This window comes from Watersipora subatra, chromosome 2, assembly GCF_963576615.1.
Source record: "Watersipora subatra chromosome 2, tzWatSuba1.1, whole genome shotgun sequence".
In the NCBI taxonomy this organism is placed as follows: Eukaryota; Metazoa; Bryozoa; class Gymnolaemata; order Cheilostomatida; family Watersiporidae; genus Watersipora; species Watersipora subatra.
The window spans coordinates 10,587,916-10,608,594 of NC_088709.1; the positions used below are offsets into that span (position 1 = coordinate 10,587,916).

At 33.6% G+C, this 20,679-nt stretch overlaps 1 protein-coding gene across 1 annotated transcript in view; it reads right to left on the minus strand.

The window, feature by feature from the left end:
• Nucleotides 1-20,679, minus strand: part of LOC137388916 (uncharacterized) — a 111,491-nt gene that overhangs the window by 47,337 nt on the left and 43,475 nt on the right. The gene's annotated exons all lie outside the window — the stretch shown is intronic.

The window sequence follows — 20,679 nt, forward strand, 5'->3', positions numbered from 1 at the left end:
ACACTTCGATGTTTTAATTTCTCAGTGATTGTTTTCCCGTACGATGAATTTCCAATGAGTTTATTGGTTGTGGCTATCAACTCTTGGTCAGGATCTTTGTCACCAGCTCTTCTAGCATTTGAGACAGATTCTCCAAATGACTGGAAAACTCTTCTAGGGGTGTATTCTACGACTTGATATATTTTGGTTATAATCAATCCATGATTAAGATACCATTTTGCTAAAGTGGTGAGTAGTAAAATTTTTTCTCCAAACATACTCCCCACCAAAGTTCGTTGTTCTTGAGGTAGCATTCCTTCCTTTTCAGCAAATTCTTTCATACTTTCACTAAGATGATTTCTATTCAAAGATGTATTCTTGAAAACGGGGCTCATTTCTGAAAACTTTTCGTATAAGTTTTCAGGAACAGATATATCGCATTCAATGAATCCATATATCTCCCCTTTTATAATCTGCTGAATAATCTCATCCTCGGTGGCAGAGGAATTGGAAGGATAAAACTCTTCGTTGAAGATACTAATAAAGTTCTTAATCTCGGTGTTATCCTCAATCATCTTGTTCCATTCACACTCCCAGATTCTTACTAAACGATATCCAAGTTCTTTAACATATTCTTCCTTCTTTATCGTTTCCTCCAGAACTTCACTCATGGGTCGATTCTTATATGGATGTATACTTATTCCTTTGGTCTTGTTACAGTTATGTCCATGCCAGAAACATCCATGAAATTGAAACACTGTATTCGATTCTTCACAATATCCATCAACAGGAAGATTATGTTGTCCAATTCTAAATTCTTTATCGTTGTTTTCATGTAAGATTTGAATATTGTCCTTCCAAGTCAAAAATTGTAACCATCCATGAGCAGCCATGCTATTTTTTCGAGAACGAGTGTATGCAAATCCATTTTCGAATCGTCTTATTCTAGGGTTTCCAGTAGGCATTTCTTGCATCATACTCCACAAATATAATGCATTTGCATCAACTCCTAGAATAAGTTCACAAAGTTTGGATTCCTTTCCAAACTTTCTTTCTCGAATCAGTGTTTTCTTCGACTCATGAAGTCTGTGAAAAACAATGCTAGGTCCACCTACGATATTGTCCTTGATAGTAAAGTAAATATCTTTATCACTTTCCTTGATCAGACAGACAGGTTGACAAGCTTTGAAATGATGTGATGAGATTGTCTGATGATGAGAACTCATAGGATGAGGAGGCGAATCTGAAAGTTTCAACATCCATTTTACTGCCAATCCAGGAAGTGAAATGGCATCTTTCAACATATCAATTCCCATGGTTCTGTAAACTTCTTTTTGTTTTTCTACAGCTTCAACAAATGGTACTACATCGAGATTGTTGTACCATACTAGAAAATCTTTTAACGTTTTCATCTTCTCTTGTTTCCAAATGTTTAAACAGATTTCATAATCAGCATCCGAAATATGTTCATCTCTCAAAGAACTGTAAAAGCATTCTTTAGCTGGTAGAAACGGTTGTTTCAACTTCTCAAGATCATCCATATATTCATAAGGATAGAATCCTTTTTGTTGAGAGCATTTGAAAGCTTTGAGATACTTTGCATAGGAAAATCCTGGAGCAATGAAGTTGGAAATATCCAAGAATTTGAATCTTCTTGATTGAATACAGCTCATCTTGTTTGTTCTTTTCACTACAAAATCAAAATCTTCATCTTCTGTGTCTTGAAGACATCGAAGTAGAGGTCCTTTCATCACATTCAGGTCGTAGTTTTGTGAATTAAATCCTAGAATCGGAATACATGAGATGAATTTGTCGAAACGATTAAATAAATGACAAAATTCCTCTCTTGAATGGTATACTCGAGGATTGGAAAATTTGCAGGATTTAAATCTTTCTTCAACTTTTCCTTGCTTTTCAGCTTTTGCCTTCATCAACTGTCTAATGTAGTAAAGTTTTTTTTCAAGGATATCCCGGGCTTCATCAGCAATTTGGGAAATATACTGAACAAAAGAAGATATACAAGAATCAGTATCTCCCTCACTTACAAAACACTTTGGTTCCTTAAATCCGGGTACATTTGAACAAACTGATATACTCATCAATTCGTGTCTCGATGTGAATGTAACCGAATTAGAATTTGGTGGAAGGTCGGATTTTGGAAGATAACACTCGATATCATAGGTGATTAAAAAGGGATAATAAGTATCTTCCTCAGCCACGGATATTCCTATCTCTCGTTTCAGTTGTTCGAAAATTGTAGGTGTTGCCTTAAACTTTCCTCCTTCGAAGATGAAGTTTGTTACTACTTCTTGACTACATTTATGTCTATTGAAATTTCCTCTTTTTGTAAAGCTCACTTCACAGGAAGGACAACTAAACCCTTTAGTATAAGCATTAACATCCTTGATGAAACTGAAATGAGAGTTCTGCAAATCGAGGAAGAGTTCCTTTCCCTCTTTTTGGGACGATGTCCAGATGACTGTTGAGGTTTCATCAGCATTCAGAGAAAATACGGTTATACGGAGGTCAAAACATTTCTCAAGAGAAATTAAGTCTCCTAACTCAATTCCAGGAAAATTATTCATCAGAACTTTGTTGGATGAGGAAGAAGAAATGTGATTCGAGTACTTTTGAAATAGCACCTTCACAAGTTGCTGTTTTGGTCTTTGTCTGGTGCAACTACATCGGTTTGAACACTTACACATTACCTTCAATGCTAAACATCTGAAGAAACAGAGATTGTCTGTGTAAGGAGTGCAGCTACGAGGAATGTTATGCATAGTGATTACATGTCGATTGTTAAGAATGTGAGTCGGAAGATCTGAAGCCATTCCTATTTGCCCCATTCCAATCAATTTATAGAAATAGAATGAAATATTGGTAATTACATTCAATTTCCAAGCTGTATTCGGGCGTTCTCGAATCGCTATAGCAGCAAGATCTTGTCTTGTCAATTCTTCAAAGAAATTCTGTAGTTCCTGTCTTGTTGTAATCAGTTTTGCTTTTTTGAAAATTGTAGCATTATTCGATGAAGCATGAAAATATCTTAATTCTCCTGAAGTTTTATGTTCAAGAATGCATCCCACACTACAATTTAACTTAGCTCTTGTTTGTAACCCATTCCAAGTTGTCAACATCTCGTTCCATATTCTTTCCGAATGGTTTGGAGTTGGAAGTTCTGCTTGAGGAATATTTCCATTCCATAAATTTACGTTTAACGTTTCAACAACTCTTCCTCGTCGTCTTTTTGTTTTCATAGCATTCCAATATCTTCTTATTAACTCATCCCATTCCTCATCATCATTAACAGGAATGATATCCTGATTATCTTGTTCTCTTTCATTTTCGATAGGAACGATGGGCTCGACTCTATCATTAATACCAACTAAATTGTCATCATCAGCGTCCACTTCATTTTCGTTTCTTTCGATTTGATTTGTAGGTTGATCAGATAAATATCTATTTTCTTCGATTTCATTTGTATTTTCTTCTTCTGATACATCTGATTCATTGGATTCATCATCAGCAAGATTTCGAGTAATAGGAGTTACTGTTATCTTAGATCGACTAAGATCTCCTCTTCCAATTTGAGTTGAAGCAGAACGAAATGAAGAATGATGAGAAACAATCTTTACTTTTTCGAAAATGAAAGGGGGGTTGGAAACTTGTATAATAATCGAGGCATCATCATCATCATATTCGTGATATTGTTCCGAAGAATCATTAGTTGATGTTGTAAACGAATCTGAACTTTCATTCGATTGGAGATGAATGTGTTTAACATGTCTTTTGAGGTTTGATTTTTTGTTAAATGAAGTCGAACATTCTAAGCAGATATATTTATTAGCTGAAACGGATGATACACTTCTTTCCCTACTTCTGCTTCTTTCTCTATTATCAATTGAAGTGGAAGGAGCAGAATTTTCCGATGAAATTAAATTATGCTCTCGTGAAAGCTTGAACATCTTTGAGGAAGATTTCCAGCTGCCAAGAATTAAAAATCTCATTTTACTATTCTCTCTACATTTATTCATTCATTAAAAATTTTTTCCACCAATTATTGTAAATCAACTCACCTCATCAGATTTGCTCCAGTCTCCTTCTGAATGGGAAGATGCCGGATACATTTCCTTGATGTATTCAAATTTCGGAGATATATAATCCAGTGAAACAGAGATAATCCAAAGTTCTGAGAGAAGATTATACGTAGATATCCAAATTGTAGAATTAATCCAAACTTTTGTGAGATATATAATCCAGTTAGTTCGGAGAAATATAATCCAGTGAAACAGAGATAATCCAAAATTCTGAGAGAAGATTATACATAGATATCCAAATTGTAGAATTAATCCAAACTTTTGTGCGATATATAATCCAGTTAGTTCGGAGAAATATAATCCAAAGTTCTGAGAGAAGATTATACGTAGATATCCAAATTGTAGAATTAATCCAAACTTTTGTGAGATATATAATCCAGTTAGTTCGGAGAAATATAATCCAAAGTTCTGAGAGAAGATTATACGTAGATATCCAAATTGTAGAATTAATCCAAACTTTTGTGAGATATATAATCCAGTTAGGTATAGAAATAGTTCGAAAAAAACTCTCGATAATGGTGAGTCCATCAAACTTGGCTGTATTTATACTAGTCAAGCTCAAGGAGGTGGAACCTGCACAAAAGCTATAAATCACTTTTAATCCAACTTGTCTCACTCAACTTTCGCGAAATTGGATTTCGCGAAAGTGAATTTCGCGAAATTGGATTTCGCGAAATTACACATTATATATATTATATAGTCAACTTTCGCGAAATTGAATTTCGCGAAAAGTGAATTTCGCGAAATTGGATTTCGCGAAATTACACATTATATATATTATATAGTCAACTTTCGCGAAATTGAATTTCGCGAAAAGTGAATTTCGCGAAATTGGATTTCGCGAAATTACACATTATATATATTATATAGTCAACTTTCGCGAAATTGAATTTCGCGAAAAGTGAATTTCGCGAAATTGGATTTCGCGAAATTACACATTATATATATTATATAGTCAACTTTCGCGAAATTGAATTTCGCGAAAAGTGAATTTCGCGAAATTGGATTTCGCGAAATTACACATTATATATATTATATAGTCAACTTTCGCGAAATTGAATTTCGCGAAAAGTGAATTTCGCGAAATTGGATTTCGCGAAATTACACATTATATATATTATATAGTCAACTTTCGCGAAATTGAATCTCGCGATTTTCAATTTCGCGAAAAGTCTTCTGATATTATGGATGATGCAACTAAATTTATCAAAACTCATTAATCATTTGATGAGGAGAATTGTATATAACCAGCAGAATTTTACTAAAACGATATCAGTTCTTCATTCAAACTCAGAGAATTAACACACTACACAACTATGGAGGATAATACTCAATCTGGAGTGATAAAACCTGGATCGAATAGTTCAGTGAAGATGACGAAAAAGAGAATTTCACCTGTAACTCTTTCTAACACGACTCCTTCAACGAAGAAGAAGAAATCCAACCAAATCGAAACGAATTTGGAGCAAAGGGTAAAAGATGTGGCAGACAAGTTAAGAACATTAAGTAAGGCTACTTTAATGGAAGCAAAATCACTGCAGAGAATGTCAGATCTTTCAATAGGATTGATTATGGAGGTGACAAAAACGGAAGAAGCTCATTCGATCCATGGAGCGTGCTGTATCATTCACTTCAACTATGTGGAAAATGGAATTAGTAAATCTACTGCTGTATTTGCTCCACAACGATTTCTGGATGGATCGCTGTCTTATCCAAGTATTATGGTATATCTTGGATTAAAACCTAAGGCTAATGGACAGGGAAGTTACCATGACTTAAGAAGAGTAACAGAAGGAACCTCAACTCCCTCAGACATGAAACGTACTCTAGCCAATCTGAGATCGAAGAAACTTGAAAAACTTATACAACATTTCGAGATTCGTCATCTCAAGGAGTTCAAAGCACCATCTATTTTCCACTATCACAATGTTGGAGCAAGTGAATACAAAGATGGTGAAGGCAATGTGAATGTGGTACCAACTGTAGCATTTTCAACCAAAGTTGATGGAGAGGAAGTTCAAGGAACTTTAACGATGCCTTCGAGATGTGCCCTTTCGTTGAAAGAAAATTATCCGGGTATCATTATATACAAGGGGCTAGTAACATCTCACAATACTCGCGAATACTACGATGTAGTAGTCATGGGACATGAAGAAGCAAGCAGATTTTACGAGAGTTCGGTACAATGCAAAAAGGATCCTTCTATCTCACTTATTTCCGATGACGATGAGTGATTGATGAACAACTCGATACAAACTTCGTTTTAAAGAATGTACAAGAACATTTTCTTATATATATTCAATGTTTCATTTATACTATATTATCTTTATTCTGACTTATCTACTTGTACACTTCGTTTTAAAGAATGTACATGAACATTTTCTTATACATATTCAATGTTTCATTTATACTATATTATCTTTATTGTGACTTATCTACTTGTACATTTCATATATTTCAAGTTAAACATAAACTATTTTATTTTTATTGAAACGAAATGGTGATGGAAATAATGAATAATACATATAAATATATCTTTTAAAGTGAATAATTTTGTAATAAAACTGATCTTTCATTCAACATATATAAAAAACCGAAAATAAAAATCCTTAAAATTCTTAACCATTCAAGAGCTTCAACATTACAAAAACATCAAATCTTCAAAAAAAAAAAATAACTTTGTACATAAACACTTTCTCATATATATTCAACGTTCTCAAATATATAACATTCTCCACTTTGCACATAAACACTTTCTCATATATATTCCATGTTTCAAATATATAACAATCTCCGGAAAATCAACCCCTCGGTGTCCCAGATATTAACCCCCTCACTCATCCGCTAGGTAATCTCTCGCTCTCCTCGATAATTCGCGAGATCCACTCCGGAAAACCATCTAGCCCTCGATGTCCCAGATATTCACCCCCACTATTCCACCGATAATCGGCGACGATTCGCCCGACTAATCCGCGACGATTCCCCCGACTAATCCCGCGATAATCCGCGTTCAATCGGATGACTCATCCCCCGCTAATCCGATGACTCATCCACAGATAATCCGCCGATTACGCCAGGAGCGGATCCGTAACCCCTCGAATTCAACCCCCTACTCTACACCACAATTTCCCCCCAAACCCCAACATCTCATTCAACTCCACACGATTCAATCTACACCCCTAGCCAATTTAATTCACAACCCCCTTTTTCTATCCCCCCGCTGGATCCGTCACTTTTGTGTGTAGATCTGCTCTCTATATACTACTAACAGCGCTTTGCTGCTGTCAAAGTATCAGCAACTACCAATTATGGTTTGTTCATGTTATGATGAAGATAAAACCTCAAAGTATAAAACATTTTGAGCTTCGCATTTGCTAATTTTAAAAACTATAATTTCTTGCAAAATGAACAATTTTAAATTAGTCTATAGAATATAAAATTACTGAACTGTGCAAAAAACTTTTTTGGTTAGCATTTTGATCTCTCTCTTGCAGTCAGCCAAAGTGTAAGACTGTCTATGGTATGATCTTGCACATAATAGCATTGATAATAACATATTGATAATAAAATTTTGATAATAACAGATTTTCAGCTAACTCGGTTGCTAAGAAGTCATCTGTCATGAGTTTGTATCGATCTGCATTTAATTTCAAATTTCTTCAAGCTGCAGCTTTATAGCAGAGTCTAGACCCTTTTTGATTTCTTTGGCCCTCACATAGTTGCAAGTATAATAGTTGCCATTGCATCTGGTCTTATTACATTCTGTGTAGATGGCCCAAACATGTCAGAATTTTTTCAATGCAGATGTCAGCCATTGATGGTATGTTTTTCTATGTTAATACTTTTACGCCTGTGATCTTGTCTGGTAACTTGGGGTTCATTATGTTCTACTGGTGCATCCGCAGGACAACATAGAGCGTTTTATTTGGACTTGATACAGGCCCGTATTTCCTGGGGTGGCTGGCTGAGCAACCCAACCTTTTAGTGATTTTCATACTAAGAATTGCAGTCTAAGCTCATTCACTTAGAATTTCCAACAACTAATTTACTGGCAACTAGCATTCTATATTGTCTCCGTGGTGGTCTTGCCAAATGAGTGATCTTGTGAGACTTTGTTAAGACTAGAAAACTGATCTTTATAGCATATAGTGGGGGTGTGAAGAAGACCCCCTAATTTGCATTTTAAAACTTCCAAACCTTGATATACATGCAAGTCATGTAAAGCTAAATACAAAGCACAATATCACAAATTATTTTCTTTTGCGGTTTAGCCGTCTTTACAATATAATTAGGCGATCCGCTGTGTATGATTCTTTGTTATTTGTTAAAATTATGTGAATACTTGTCCAAACTAATACTCTTATAATTTCTTGCATCTGCTTTTCCTGTTTCAAATGCAAATAGCAAGTTGTTTATCTTACTGATAGCATTTGCAAGCATTAAAAGCCATAGAAAAGTCAATGACTTGTTTGTTAAACTTTTAAAGAAAACAGATTTTTAAAATCATGAGTTCAAACTAGCAGGTTTGAACTCATGATTTTAAAATAAGTTTTTCAAATTTTTAAATAAGTTCATCATACATATAGTAGAATACTTTTTAAAACGAGTAATTGTCAGCCCTTTCTTAGATGCCTGATGTCTTGCAAATGCCAGTTTAAAAGAGAAATGGCAACTTCCACTTTTGAAAAAAATATGTGTACACTTGTGTATAACGCACATAAGGCCTGTTCAATGGAGTAATGCATTGGTGAATATGATCAACACAAAAGGGCTAGCATACTGTTAGTTTGGCTCTTGGCCAGCATTAATCAAAGAGCATGTAGAAAGCTGTCTACTACAATTCAGTTGATCAGCGATGCTTAGTGGGTTGGCAAGAGTGATGATAACTCCTTTCATATAGGTACCTCCAACTTCTTCTTTTCACTTTCCCTATTTCGGGGGTTACCATTTTGAACGGTATATCTTTGTACAGAGTGTATTATGACCATGTGATCATGGAGTTTGCCAGGGTTTTGGAGAGCCACTGTGGCTAGATGCGCGCCTTAAAATATTAAGTTTTACATAATGAGTATACACAATCTTATGGTTGAACTTGTTTGCTGTTATTCAAGAAGATAGGCATCCAGTATTGTTTCCCTATAATTAGGATATACTTCATCATATTGGATACTTGTTACTACTAACAGTTAGCTACAATGTTTCAAGCTCTGTCTACAATTTAGCACAAGACAAGAACATTGATTCATTTGCATCCAAAACATTATTTCTGTCTACTCGTAACCTTATGGTTGTCTGTCCCTCCTTCCTCCTTGGAACAGTTAACTACATTGTACTAACTTTTTTCGATAATTTAACAAAACAAGTTTATTGTGGTAAAATATAGAATAGCCTTGGTTCTACTATGTAGTAAGGATGTGCGAGTCAAGTAGCTTTGGCTTGTGTTTGACTAGGTAGAATTTATACTTTGTCTTTAGCTTTTGTTGATAATTTAACAAAAGCTAGGGACACATTTAAATTCTACCCAGTCAAATTAGAACCAAGGCTGCTTGACTTGCACTTCTCTACTACATAGAAGAACCAAGGCTATTTTAGATAAGCTATTAGAGGGCTGTTATACAAAAGAACTGTCTAGCAATTAGACAGACAAAAGTTGAAATTAAATTATTTTGAAACTTAAATTGATTTAATCAGAAAGTAAAGACATTCTCTATGATTTGCGAGTGTTTTTATGTTTGAAGTGATTTGACTGCCAAAATGTTTCAAGATTAAAATCAGCAGAGCTTGATCGCCTCTAAACACTCACAAAAATATGTGCGAAATGATGTCACTAGTTTATATTATTGTGATAGCTAATATAGGTCAATTTGTTCAAGCTGCAACATTACCTAACTCTATTATGTCGATCCTTTCGTAACTGTAGACACAATATTTGCCTTTGTGCTTGATCTGAGTGTTTTAACTGCATTTTAACTTTTCTGAGTGTTTTAAACTTTTTTATGTCAATTTTAATCTTGAAACATTCTGGCCATCAGATCTCATCGAACTTAAAATAATCGCATATAATAGAAAAATTCTGAGACTTTCTGATAAAATCTTCTAAAAAATTTTGTAAATTCATCTTTAGCACTTTTGAATCTTTTACTATTCTTATTGAAATCAATAATCAATAATAATAAGAAAAATCAATTGAATCAGAAAGTATAGACATTTTTTTACAATTTGCGATTGTTTTTGATGGTTGAGGTGATCTGACTGCCAGGATGTTTCAAGATTGAAAGCGGCTTCTTAACGCCTTTTCTTTAACACTTCTGTATTTGTTATTATTCTTATAAGGTGGCCTGAACAGAATATATACTCTACATAAACAGAGACATCTGGCTAATGGAAGTAATAGACATTATGTACTTATGATTATGAAAGCCACAAGTATCTCTGTTACATAGTCTTGTTACATGTTATATTTTACACCTTCAAAGTATATAGGACATCAAAACATGTGAGAAGGTGACACTAAGAAATCAGATTGTTTATTGTTGACTTAATCTAAACCATCACCCCTTACTAGAACATGAGCAGTACTTTAGGATTCCTCGCCCTTTTAAAATACGTGCATAAACAAAGTCTCACAACATGCACGGTATTAAAAAATGTAGCGAGAGACAGCTATTGGCAGCAAGTGACAGCAGAGGTACATGTACTTATGCTAATACAATTAAACAATAGCCCACAGCTATTGGGTTTCCTAAACAGCATCCACTGTAGATAATATAAATGAAGGGACTGCGTACGCGGTGACGGTGTGCGCATTCACGGCAGTCAACAGTACCAAAGATATCTTTCACGCAGCCATCATCAGGAATAGTGATTCCATCCACACAGACAGCTGCCAACCCGAGCAACAAAACAGAAACAAACAGAAGCCAACTGGACATCTGTAAGAGAACAGCATAAGAGAGTCATCTTAGGGATTTATTAAATCCATGAGCCCATTTACAGGTCTTTTTAGCATTTTTAGTTTTGATAGTACACTAAGGTTGTATATATCATATACATACATATCTGATGAAAATAATATACCATATTTATAACTAGGTTAATGTCTGGCGTTGCTCGGGTAATAAAAAAACTTTGAACAAAAAATTTATTATTATTTAACATAATTATTGTGAGACTGTATGTATAAGCCGAGCCAAGCCGACTCCAGTCCAATCGAGTGGAACAAGAGGAGGGCTACCCGCTATATAAGCCTGAACATTTGCAGAGAAGCAGAGCTGTCCACGCCTGTATCATTGACTGTTGCATGATTTTCAATGTAGTTACTTACGAACAAAGCAGAATACGTGTATGTACTCTTCACACCGAGTCTTATGTTGGTGGGGTAATAAAGGGCAGCGCACGAAACCTTTACAATATACAACATTTACCATTTTAACTTTTAAACTTCATACAATGAAAAAAGTATTTTTGTGCAGCTCAAATGAATTGAAAAAAAACATAAAAAACTGTAAAGGTTTTTAAACTTTTTTAAATAAGTACCTTTTAAATTTTGTATCATAAAAGAAGTGTTTTATTAATATAAATTAGGTAGAAAAATAAAACTGTAAAGGTGTTTAAACGTAAATGTAAAATAATTAGCAAGTGATGGCAAACTAAAATCTGTTTTGCTACAATTACAATGAAAAACTATTTAGTATACACTTGTATGGTTTTAATTTGTTTAAGTGTTAGCATCATAAGGTGAAAATATCACCTAGAGTGGTGGTGAAACCCAAAGCACTTATCTAATACAAACACCTCCTGATGAAAATCATCAAAATCTTATATATGTACATATTAAAAATTAGCAGCAGTAACAATAATCAGTAACAATATGTTAACTTTAGTAATTATAATTACCTACAGCAACTTTAGTGTATTTACTGGTTATGATCTGCAAGAAAATGTAACCTTCTCAAAGTTCTTACCTACGAGACAGGTGTATAACATAAACGTTGAGTTTTAAATGAATATAGCTTACTAAACACATATTTAAAAGAAGTTTTAGTATGCATTTTACTAAAAATCAAACTTTCAGCTAAAATTTTATCACTCATCTGTTTTTGAATTCATCTTTACTATAGCTTATAATAATTAATGCTGAGCTGACATAGCGAGCGACTTAAATCTCTTTCAGGGGGTGTGGCTAGTATTTCGGCGAATAGCATACCAACCTTTTTGTTATTTTGTCGTAGTCAGTCGTAGTCAGTCGTAGTCAGTCGTAGTCAGTCGTAGTCAGTCGTAGTCAGTCGTAGTCAGTCGTAGTCAGTCGTAGTCAGTCGTAGTCAGTCGTAGTCAGTCGTAGTCAGTCGTAGTCAGTCGTAGTCAGTCGTAGTCAGTCGTAGTCAGTCGTAGTCAGTCGTAGTCAGTCGTAGTCAGTCGTAGTCAGTCGTAGTCACCTACTGCCAAATTTTAATTTCAAGAAAAATGTTTATTGATATTATATAGTGGAAAACCAATTTGCTCTAGTATGGCTAGAAGGAAAAGGCATCGTGTTTCATAGAATAAGGCAAAACAATCTCATAACAGGGTTTTGTAATCTGAGGCACACTGTAATAATTAATAACTTAGCGTGTGCAATCACGAAAAGGGTATACAGTATATGGTAAGAATGTACCGCATAGTAAAAATGGCTTAGTTTTGTGGTTATGTGCTTGTATACAATCTTGGGGTTGCAATCTTTGTGAGTTTATCCAATACCAAGGGCATTTTCCATTTCTAGATTTTAATTGCAATAGCTACACAGACCAAATGACAGACAACAAACTTTGATATATATATATTATATATATATATATATATATCAAAGTTTGTTTACAGTGTATTTACAGGTATATAAGATATATTAATATATATTATATATATATATATTAATATATCTTATATACCTGTAAATACACTGTACATATATATCTTATATATATTGAGATTTATATATATATATATATATCTCAAAGTCCATCTGTAGTTCAGTTTGTCCAGCTATACCTAATAAATGTTAAAATCAACAATCCATATCGAAGAAGATTTGTTCTCAGATCTCCCTGTTCACAAGACCAATTCCTTACCACTTAAGCCACAAGAGCTTCATAGATTCATTGGGTGATATATGTCCCTATGTAGGTGAAAATACTCTACCTACCGCTCCTCGTTACAGCGCAATGTTGTTCTATGTATTAGTAAGATCTTACTTAAATTAGCCATTGGCAATGTGCCAGGCTAATGGCGAGTGGCATTGTTTATAAACTAAGTTTATAAGTGTGGTATTTCTATCACTGCTTATAAGCTGATTTTCAGTACCTGTGAAACGCCAGACATTCCGCTGGTATATATCTATTTGTATAAATCTTAAAGTGATATATATACATACAAATGTATCTATATGTATATATCTATAGAGTTCCAATACTGCGCTCAAAGTTGTAGCATGGACTCCTGACTAAAAATGATGGTAGTTGTATAATTATTTTGGTACACGGAGATAGAAGAGAACTTAGTCATATAGGTCTTGTTGATGATGGGTAAGTATATGTATTTATAGGGTAGGCCTATATGTATTTACTAAGTATGACCAAAAACATAACCAGTACTCTTAATCAAAATTTGTTAGTTTCAATAGTAAATCACTTGCCTCAAAACTAACCAATTTGGTAAATGTTAGAAATAACTTTGTTCACAATTTCATAATAAATAGATTAATTACTATTTTTAAATCACTTATCATAAAACATTAGAAGGAGATGATGGCTGCAGGTTTAAGAGTCTGTGCAAGCCTCAATGATAACTTATCACATTTTTCCAATATTTTGCATACACTAGGAGGGTATGTCTAGAAAATTCAAAAGCGCCCACTATAATGTACAAATGAATTTTAAAACTAGAATGCTTTTTTGTCTTCTAATTTGGTTTTTTGCATGTAACGAAGGACCTTGTTTTAATGGTTTGAATGGTTTTGATGAATTTAATAATTTTGCATACATATAACAGTAGTGGAGTGCTGATGAACATTAAATAAATAATGTTTGAAAATACAATGCATATACCAGCTAATAAAAGGTTTGCCATTACTCACTTTCATCTTGCGGTCTATACCAGGAGCCTTCTTCTGTCTTCAATCAAATCTTAAGATAAACTGTCCTTATTTACTCGATTACATGACATGTTATGTGTCTGGGAGTTGACACAACTCTGCAGGTGGTTCTCTAAGTGTTCATTATATGAAAATAATAGGAGTTAGTATGACATTTAATAACAGGTTATGAGTGATCCAGTTCGCTATCAGTAAGTAAATCATTTTGTGAAATGTAATTATAGTCTGCTTGGCACCAGACAGATAATACATGTAAAATACCCTGTAAACAAATTTACTGATATGGCATAATCATTGCTTGTAAACATTTTCTCCTTTAATACAACAAACAGCTTTGATATGCTTTTCTTTTTATATAAGATTACCTGACTGAATGCTTGGCGATGCTCAGGAAATAAAAACGTTTTTGCATGAAAATATATTTTCATTTAATGTATACAACATTTACCATTTTAAGTAGTACATTTCATACCATGAAAAAGTTTTTGTTCAGTTAAAATAAAATGAGAGAAAAAATAAAGCAACTGGAAAGCTGTTTAAGTCTGGAATAGTTAGCAACTAATAGGATTAATACAAACTGAGAAAACAAAATAGTATTCATGAATATGTTGAATTAACAATAACAATGAGTGAATAGAAGCGTATGTTTAAAAAGGTTACTAGTGCAGCAGAGACAATCCACCAAAAATTTGACTACAATGACGCTGGTACCTCTCGATACAGGTACAAACATACAAATTAGATATCAGACAGTTTTTATCTGAGAGTTTGTCTGACCGAACGAAATGAAAATAGAGAGACAATTCTAACTTGAGATAATACAATTGCAGTTGCCCATGTGAAAAGTATTTAGCTTTTACAGATTTAGCGATCGAACCGATGAAGAGCCAGAAATAGGAGGGTAACGGCACATTTGAAAATTACAAATTGAAAACAAATTATAGATTTTGAAATGGTTTTTAAAAGAATTTCAAAAGGAGAACAAACGCAGCAGATAATATTAATTACTATTTAAAAGTATAATCTATATTTAGTGTGCACAATCACAACCAAAATACAGACAAGATATTTGAAGATAAATGTAGATACAGATAAGATAATTGAAGATAAATGTAGATACAGATAAGATAGTTGTAGATAGATGTAGATACAGATAAGATAGTTGTAGATAGATGTACGTACAGATAAGCCAGTTGAAGATAGGTGTAGATACAGATAAGATAGTTGTAGATAGATATAGATACAGGTAAGATAGTTGTAGATAAATGTAGATACAGATAAGATAGTTGTAGATTGATGTAGATACAGATAAGATAGTTAAAGATAGATGTAGATACAGATAAGATAGTTGTAGATAGATGTAGATACAGATAAGATAGTTGAAGATAGATGTAGATACAGAGAAGATAGTTGTAGATACATGTAGATACAGCTAACATAGTTGTAGATTGATGTAGATACAGATAAGATAGTTGTAGATAGATGTACGTACAGATAAGCCAGTTGAAGTTAGATATAGATACAGATAAGATAGTTGTAAATAGATGTAGATACAGATAAGATAGTTGTAGATAGATGTAGATACAGACAAGATAGTTGTAGATAGATGTAGATACAGAGAAGATAGTTGAAGATAGATGTAGATACAGATAATATAGTTGTAGATAGATGTAGATACAGACAAGATAGTTGTAGATAGATGTAGATACAGAGAAGATAGTTGTAGATACAGCTAACATAGTTGTAGATTGATGTAGATACAGATAAGATAGTTGTAGATAGATGTATGTACAGATAAGCCAGTTGAAGATAGATATAGTTACAGGTAAGATAGTTGTAGATACAGATAAGATAGTTGAAGATAGATGTAGATACAGATAAGATAGTTGTACATAGATACATGTAGATACAGATAAGATAGTTGAAGATAGATGTAGATACAGATAAGATAGTTGTAGATAGATGTAGATACAGACAAGATAGTTATAGATATATGTAGATACAGATAAGATAGTTGTAGATACATGTAGATACAGATAAGATAGTTGAAGATAGATGTAGATACAGATAAGATAGTTGTACATAGATACATGTAGATACAGATAAGATAGTTGAAGATAGATGTAGATACAGACAAGATAGTTGTAGATAGATGTAGATACAGAGAAGATAGTTGTTAATACATGTAGATACAGATAAGATAGTTGTAGATAGATGTAGATACAGACAAGATAGTTGTAGATAGATGTAGATACAGATAAGATAGTTGTAGATACATGTAGATACAGATAAGATAGTTGAAGATAGATGTAGATACAGATAAGATAGTTGTAGATAGATGTAGATACAGACAAGATAGTTGTAGATAGATGTAGATACAGAGAAGATAGTTGTAAATACATGTAGATACAGCTAGCATAGTTGTAGATTGATGTAGATACAGATAAGATAGTTGTAGATAGATGTACGTACAGATAAGATAGTTGTAGATAGATGTAGATACAGATAAGATAGTTGTAGATACATGTAGATACAGATAAGATAGTTGAAGATAGATGTAGATACAGATAAGATAGTTGAAGATAGATGTAGATACAGATAAGATAGTTGTAGATAGATGTAGATACAGAGAAGATAGTTGTAGATAGATGTACATACAGATAAAATAGTTGAAGATAGATGTAGATACAGATAAGATAGTTGAAGATAGATGTAGATACAGATAAGATAGTTGTAGATAGATGTAGATACAGACAAGATAGTTGTAGATAGATGTAGATACAGAGAAGATAGTTGTAAATACATGTAGATACAGCTAGCATAGTTGTAGATTGATGTAGATACAGATAAGATAGTTGTAGATAGATGTACGTACAGATAAGATAGTTGTAGATAGATGTAGATACAGATAAGATAGTTGAAGATAGATGTAGATACAGATAAGATAGTTGTACATAGATACATGTAGATACAGATAAGATAGTTGAAGATAGATGTAGATACAGACAAGATAGTTGTAGATAGATGTAGATACAGAGAAGATAGTTGTTAATACATGTAGATACAGATAAGATAGTTGTACATAGATACATGTAGATACAGATAAGATAGTTGAAGATAGATGTAGATACAGATAAGATAGTTGTAGATAGATGTAGATACAGACAAGATAGTTGTAGATAGATGTAGATACAGAGAAGATAGTTGTTAATACATGTAGATACAGATAAGATAGTTGTAGATAGATGTAGATACAGACAAGATAGTTGTAGATAGATGTAGATACAGATAAGATAGTTGTAGATACATGTAGATACAGATAAGATAGTTGAAGATAGATGTAGATACAGATAAGATAGTTGTAGATAGATGTAGATACAGACAAGATAGTTGTAGATAGATGTAGATACAGAGAAGATAGTTGTAAATACATGTAGATACAGCTAGCATAGTTGTAGATTGATGTAGATACAGATAAGATAGTTGTAGATAGATGTACGTACAGATAAGATAGTTGTAGATAGATGTAGATACAGATAAGATAGTTGTAGATACATGTAGATACAGATAAGATAGTTGAAGATAGATGTAGATACAGATAAGATAGTTGTAGATAGATGTAGATACAGAGAAGATAGTTGTAGATAGATGTACATACAGATAAAATAGTTGACGATAGATGTAGATATGCTCAAAGGCAGACTGCAATAAGTATCAATCTCACAAATCGTAAATGACATTGGACAATAGAAACAAACAAACACATTTACCAGCAATAAAAGACAACTTATAAAATTGGTCATTTACTTGAATAATTAAATCTTTTGCGTTTAAGCGTTTGCATCAGCAGTCTTTATTAGCACCATATTTAAGACCTGTGACATCAGATTCAATAGCCAACCAAACATGGTAATGTTAATATTAATCATAATAAAGTGGCGACGCTATTGCGTGTCTGTTTGATTGTATTACTATCATTCTTATAGTAAATATAAATCTAAAGTCATCATTCCTTTATACTAATTCATCAAAAGTTACAATTTGTTGCTTTAACAAGTATAATAATAAACTTAACAGACAATAGCAGCCAGCCAGGGAATGCTCAGGATTTCTTCTGTTTTCAATCAAATATTCCACAGGTGGGTGTTTAGGAGACTGGTTCTCAGAAACCAGGTGGAGTTTTAAAACCAAATATTTTTATCAACCTGGTAGAAGGTCACTAAAATATCTTCACATACGTGTGAGGTTTTGCATTTCACTAAAAGATGTACACAAAGAAGTAAAATAAAAGTTTGAGACTGGTTCTCAGAAACCAGGTGGAGTTTTAAAACCAAATATTTTTATCAACCTGGTAGAAGATCACTAAAATATCTTCACATACGTGTGAGGTTTGTTTAAAATCAGGCAAAAATGTGGAAATGCATAGAGTTTAATCAGAACAACAGACACAAGCACACATGCACGCATGTACACACACACACGCACACGCACACGCACACGCACACACAATAACAAGAGAGATTTATCAGTAACAATAAACAATTGTTCATTCATGTATTAATGCTGATATTATTTAGTGCTGCTGTTTATATATACACTTTTATTGAAGAGTGCGCAACAATTTTTATAGAAAGAATGTTTTGCATTTCACTAAAAGATGTACACAAAGAAATAAAATAAAAGTTTGAATGTTTACTATCTTACACAAATGCATATATATCTCTCTTCAAATTTTTGTAGTTGATACTTGATATGCATTCTTGTATTTAGTTCCTTATATATATTGCGTGCATTCAAAATATAGAAAGAATTTCGAAAAAAACTATGAATTACATAATGACTTTGCCACAGTTTGTTTGTATTTCAGCTTTTATATCGACTACATCGGTCAATATGACAACCATGGTATAACAATGGCATAATCAATTACATACTGCATTACTGAATGAATTTGAGGCACTGACCAATCAAAAACTCAGAGACAAATTACAAACTGTTTACTTTCGCAAATGGACATTCAATTGAAACAATACAGTCTTTAGACAGTCTTTGCAAAAAGACTGTCCAAAGTTTGATCTAATTGTGAACTTTCAGAAGTTTTTATTCACTGCTTTTTCATGCTTCGAAGAGCATTGGAGTTGCTCCCTCTCCAAATCAGAGAAACGCTCAAATCTTATTGCATTTGATACCATTTCACGTCGCTAAGTTAGTGCGAATGTATGCGCTGTGAGAGTACTGTCACATAGAAATGCTCACTGTTGATGAATTCAAATTGATAATACTCGCCTAAGCTCTCCCCTAGTGGAGGTAAAATAGTTTTAGCACACAGCTACCTAGATCTCTGCTATATAAACGTGTCACCGCTACTCGCTATTGCTTCTGTTCAAGTTTTTGCCTTTACATGAACCTTTACATGCCAAGGATGGGTTGCTCATTTGATGATGATGAAATAATTACTTCTTAGTGCAACTAGTTGTCTACTAGTTGTCATTGAAAAATCATAATGACTCAAAAGTGAGTCAACCTTAACAGGTTTTGTTTTGAAGAATACATTGCGAATTTTGGAAAGGTCCATAGTAAAACAACAAATCGTGGGAACAATTGCGTGCAGATCCGTTGGCAGTGGACACTGTGGAAGCAGGCACTCGTTACCTGCTTATGAAGCAGGTAAACTTTCTAAAATTAAGGCTTTAGGTTTCTTAAGGTCTTTTCTTTAAGGAATGCTAGAAGGAGGTTGATTGGTTTAAGGAATGCTAGAAGGGGGTTGATTGATTTAAGGAATGCTAGAAGGGGGTTGATTGGTTTAAGGAATGCTAGAAGGGGGTTGATTGGTTTAAGGAATGTTAGAAGGGGGTTGATTGGTTTAAGGAATGCTCGAAGTGGGTTGATTGGTTTAAGGAATGTTAGAATAGGGTTGATTGGTTTAAGGAATGCTAGAAGGGGGTTGATTGGTTTAAGGAATGCTAGAAAGGGGTTGGTTGGTTTAAGGAGTGCTAGAAGGGGGTTGATTGGTGCAGGCATTGGAGTGTTGGTCTAACAAGCCACTGTTCCACTGAAATCATCTTATGCTAACCTTTCACCTCTGGCTTTGGACAGACGGACAGACACAGCTCTAATTATAGTACAGATTACATGTGATCTAATAGCTTACATTATACTGAAGAACTTGAATATTGTAGGTAAACTATTTCCTAGTATAAATAATCCTGCCTCGTCCTCAGGTCTTTCTGGCTCTGTATTTTTCACTCTTTACTTTTACTTTTAGTTACGAATTGTGTTTCTCATTGCCATTTCCATGGTCACCTTTATTATCTGAGCAGTTGCTGTCGACATCACCAGCTTTTATGAAGTGATACCGTAGCACTGAGATGTCTAGAGTATAATTGTCCAGGGTAGAAGATCCTAACATATAATTGTTTACTTGAAATCACTTGACCAGCAATTAAAAATGTTTATAACCACTTATTGGCTGGAGTT